The 5,306-nt window shown below is 50.7% G+C and overlaps 1 protein-coding gene across 1 annotated transcript in view; it reads right to left on the bottom strand.

Annotated features, from left to right (window-relative positions):
* LOC102768040 (histone H1.4) overlaps positions 1-5,306 on the bottom strand; it is a 12,720-nt gene that overhangs the window by 547 nt on the left and 6,867 nt on the right. The window lies entirely within an intron of this gene.

Raw genomic sequence — 5,306 nt, 5'->3', positions numbered from 1 at the left:
GGACTCGGGCCGCGCCGCCGCGCCCGCGCGCTTATATAGGGCGGAGCTGCGCCGTGATTGGTGCGCTGTCCAGCCCGCCTCGCTGGCAGCTGCGGAGTGTCCTGTCGGATCCCGAGTTGTGTTTGTTACACCTCGAAAAATGCTCAAAATATCAAAATCCCCTGCACCGAATTGCCCGGTTTTGCTCAGAAAGGGATCCCCGAAGTCTCAGGCTTCGCCCAGGGGTCCCGTTACGCGGGGACGACACACCTTTATGCGAAAAACCAGCAATATTTCCCACCGTGCGCGTCAGATTTCAACTCTGAGAAACAAAACTTTCTGTTTTCTGCGTAAATTATACACCGATCTTTAACGGTGGATTTTTCTGACCGCTCACATAGGATTCTCCAAGTGGTTAGGTTCTCATATACCAAAAAACCATTTCCCTGGAATGAAGATTTTTATTACAAATCTGCCCTTAAGTGAGGGAAGTAACACAGGCTCCTCGGAGAGTCCTGCCTATGGAGCCGAGGGCATTTGAGTTCATCAAGCTGGATTCCTTTAATGACAAACGAATTATTGCCCTCGAGGGGTCCCATTTTGGAGCCCTGAGACACCAGTCTATGCGCCCATGGTTTTCTTTCTGTGGGCAGCACCCGCGATTTTAAACAATTCCTTAGAATAAGTCTTTCCCTGTCTGCTCCCAAGGGTTGGGGGCGGGGCTGTTGGTTCCCTTCCCCTGGACAACTGCTCCAGGAGTTCAGATGCCTTCAATTCAGGGCCTTGGGAAGGAAGGGCAGGCAAAACACTGGGTGCACAGACATGGGAAAAGGTTCATTTTCAACCAGCCCACGGGTGATGTCCACAAAGTCCCTGGCAGGGGAGGTGCCCTTTGAGCAACGTCTGTGGTCTTGCTGAGTTCTTTCAGCCCATACCCTAGGGTCACATTGTAATATACTGGTTAGAATTGAAATTCAAATGTTGGTCTTAAAGGGACATAAATCAGAAGTGGAGCTTATAAGGCATCTACTATTGTTAGAGAAACCCAGGCCCCCTTATTACTGAATAGGGGACCAAGAACTAGTCCACCCACCAGATAAGCTTCGGTCATGAGGATTATGGCCCGATGCGTCCCAGGGTTTCATAAAGAAGAAAACAAGTTACACGGAGGATTGAATGACCAGCTTAATTTTCCATCTCGGAAGCAGAGTTCTGAGGGACGATGGAAGTGAAGCCATTCTCTCTGAAGACATGTTTGTTTGTTTTTTGCAAGGTCTCTAAAGAGTGGTGTCCTTTAGATAGTTTTCCAATCAACACAGAAGTACAGTTGGCAGTGAACACCCAACTAAAGGATTCTTTCCAGCGAAATGAACTGGGTGGACTTGTCTCTAGAAACTGCAAGCCATGCACTTGAGAGAAAAACAATTTTGACCAGTGCCTAAGTGGCTATGATACTATTCGGTGGGTGCAGTGGCTGGCTGTAACATTGGTTTGGGGCAATCACATTGATTTTGAGTTTTATTGCCCCATATTTTCACACACAACAGACCCTACAGATGATGTCCATAAAGTCACAAGAAGTGGAGGTGCACTTTGAGAAATCTGACTGCATTCTTTATTTTTAAATGTTTTTATTGATTTTTAGAGAGAGAGGGAGGGAGAGTGATAGAGAGATAGAAACGGTGATGAGAGAGAAACATCATCAGTTGGCTGCTTCCTGCACACCCCTTACTGGGGATGGAGCCTGCAACCCGGGCATGTGCCCTGACCGGGTATTGAACTAGTGACCTCTTGGTTCATGGTTCGGTGCTCAACCACTGAGCCACTCCGGCCGTGCTCTGCCTGCATTCTTGCTGATGCCTGTGGATCACATCGCAATACACCAGTCCTACTGAAATAAAAATGAGAATACAAATCTTCGTGATGAAACATTCATGAGATGTTTAAAAATCGCCTATATTTAAATTAATCCTGAATGTGGTACAAAAATGATGTAAAATAGCAAATTTTTAAAGCCGTCATGTCTAAGCAGTTTCAATGGAATCGGCTCATGCTCTTGAACAATAAGTATGCCCTGTGCCACATCTGCATATATAAAAGGCTAAGTGTCCCTCCCTGTGTCCTATCACTCTCTGTGACGCACACTAACCACCAGGGGGCAGTTGCTCAATGCAGGAGCTGCCAGGACTCGCACAGAGAAATGGCACTTCGGACCTGGTGCCCAAAAGCAACACTGGGCTTCCCCCAAGTGGGACACAGGCACCGCCACTACCCCAGAGCCACACCCCACCAAATCACAGCTGATGCTGCCGGGACCTCATGGCAAAATCGTGCACATTGAAAGGAATTAGTTAGAAGAAATATTTTAATATCGCTATTCACCCTTTGTCTATTATAATAGAGTGTCAATCAAATTCATGATTGACAGTGACAGATCGAAACACGTGTGGGATTGGTGCCAGCAAGAGCTTTATATGTGTCACGCATGCGTGAGTCAACTTAGCCTCTTATAGATATAGAAAAAACTTGCTTAATTAGACCTGCTTTCTGGCTTAGCTAAACTTTTTCCAGCCCAGTGAAGCACCCCAACTTCTCTTTCAGGTAATTGTCAGCAACACAGCAATAAATATCAGCACATTATTATTGTAGATCACGCAGGGAGAACAAAGGGTAAAATATTTAGGTGCAGCAGTGCCTGACAATACTCTGTGCAGTGGAAAACCTGGAGTCATTTTCAAAGTCCACCATTTCTTACTTCTTTTCAGTTGGGTCAACTTTCTAAGATTTCTAAATCTGTTTTCCAGCTAATGAAAAGAAAACCGAGTCTCCTACCTACCTACTCCAGGACTTCTGTGAGGGTCAAATGAGATGAGGCATGGGAAACGCTTCACAGACATTTGGTTGAACTGTAAAATGTTTGTACCTGGCTACAAAGGACGTCGTGTTCCTGGGCCGAAGAAACTGCAAGGAGACTAGTCGTCGCTAGTGAGAGAAAGCCTGGTGTTGCTATGTGACATCATCACCTGGACAGTCGGACACTTAGCATATTAGGTTTTATATAGAGAGATATTTTTGTTAATTTCAGAGAAGAAGGGAGAGGGAGAGAGAGATAGAAACATCAATGATGAGAGAGAAACATGGATCAGCTGCTGCCTCCTGCACGCCCCACACTGGGGATTGAGCCCGCGACCCAGGCATGTGCTCTGACTGGGAATTGAACAGTGACCTCCTGCTTCATAGGTCGACTCTCAACCTCTGAGGCAAGCCAGCCGGGCCAGATGGCCTCTTCTCTCTGCGGAGAGGACCCATGTGACAGATGAGCTTCCTGGTGCTTGACCAGGAAACTCTGTCCTGGCTGATTCAGTGCATGTTTCCGGGAGAGGTTTTGCCTGCGGTCACATTAGGTCTGAGATGTAGGTTTTGTATGTTGGGCTTTTAGCAGGAGGGCACCATTGGGCCTGTGTGTGTGTTTGAACAATTTTATGTATAGATTTCAGTCTTGTTCCAGATGATTCTGAGCCAGTCACTCCAGTTGGTCTCAGAATCTCCGTATTTATCAAGTTCCTCAGGGCCCACCCACCTCGCGGAATGACTGCCACGCTCACGGGAGGTGGCGACAGGCCGTGGGGTGAGCATGTGCATTTCTGGACTTGCCTGTAAGACCTGCCCAACGACGTTTACGCCGGATATGACCACACTGTGGGAGGATGGGGCGGCAGCCATCGAATCCTCACGTCCACAGATTCCTCCCTGACCGGGCTCCAGGGTGGGCTACAGAGGAATGAGGACGCTAGTGGCCACAGGCGGATGCCTGGGCCCCGGCTGCCTGCTGACAACTGGAATCCCTAGCACAGTGACTCCCCTTCTGCCCCATGTGATCACCTTCATCAAAACCACCCTTTCCCACTGTAGCCGGTGCGGCTCCGTGGACAGAGCTTCAGCCCACGGACCGAATGCGATTCTGGGCAAGGACACATCCCTCGGTGGCAGGCTTGATGCCCAGCCCTGGTCGGGGCGTGTGCAGGGGGCAAACCATGGATGTGTGGGTCCCACATCAACGTCTCTCTCTCTCTCTCTCTCTCTGTCACCTCCACTCTCTCTAAAATAAATAAATAAATGAACAAATAAATAAATAATGGGGAAAACATATTCCGGTGAAGGTTAGCAACAACAACAAGATGTCACAACTGCCCCGTGTGCTCTGCGCCATGTTACTGAATCGATGCGACAGCCCCTGCTCTGCACCGTCTCCCCTCCTTCCTCGGACCCGTGGCTCACGCAGGTGCAGGAGCACCTCCCGAGGCCGTGCGAAGGTCGCCCCCAGGGTCCCAGCTCGCATCTGTCTGACCTGGAAGCCCGGCCGTCAGGTCAGTGTTTCTCGGGTGGGAGGTCGGAACAACCATACAGGTGGGGAGTCCAGTTCAGTGGCATCAGGACGGAATGAGCTAGGACAGGGCCTAACACATGGACCTCAGCCCGGCCGGCGGGGCTCCGTGGTTGAGGGTCGACCTTTGAACCAGGAGGACACGGTTGGATCCCGGTCAGGGCACAGGCCCGGGTTGTGGGCTCCATGCCCAGTGCGGGGCGTGCAGGGGGCAGCCGGTCCATGATGCTCTCTCATCACGGATGTTTTTCTCTCCCTCTCCCTTCCGCTCTGACATCAATAAAATATACTTAAAACATAAACTGAAATACGGTGCTTAAATGTATTTAAAACATAAACTGAAATGTCAGTTACCTGCGCAGCTGCTGAGCGTGGGGCGTGGGGCGTGCAGCCGTCACTGCGCTGGCTCAACGCGCGGGGGCGCTGTCGTCCTGAGCGGTTCCAAGCCTGGGCCTCGGTCCTAAGATCGAAAGGGCTTTTGGGTCGCGACTCCGCCCTAGTCTCCCGGCCCCGGGGGTGGGAAGCGGGGCGCCCTGCTGAGAGCAGCGAAGTGCTTTGCAGAAAAACCGACAGGAAAGCGGCTGGGACGTGGCTGCCTTCACTCCGCATGCTAGTTCCTGGGCGGTGACATGCTGGTGGTTCGGGCTGCGTCGTGGGAGGCAGAGCTCGGGGACGAGGTGTTTTTCCTAAAGAAATGCCCGCCCCCCCAGCGCCCTGCTAGGGGCGAGTCTACAAGCCAGGGCCGTGGACAGAGCCTCCCTGGGGACTTTTTAAGGAGGCAGGTGCTGCCCTGGCTTTTGGCGTGGCCCCGGGACACTATTTTAAAAGGCGGGGGTATCTGTGGATGTCAACATTGTCGTTCTTTTTATTTAACTCAACAACCGTATCTGTGAGTTGCCACTCACGGATGGAATCTAATTAACTGATGAACGGGGTGGGTCCA

Source organism: Myotis davidii, unplaced genomic scaffold, assembly GCF_000327345.1.
Source record: "Myotis davidii unplaced genomic scaffold, ASM32734v1 scaffold2537, whole genome shotgun sequence".
Classification (NCBI taxonomy): domain Eukaryota; kingdom Metazoa; phylum Chordata; class Mammalia; order Chiroptera; family Vespertilionidae; genus Myotis; species Myotis davidii.
The sequence above is the reverse complement of the archived record's forward strand: the minus strand, read 5'-3'. Positions and strand labels throughout refer to the sequence as shown.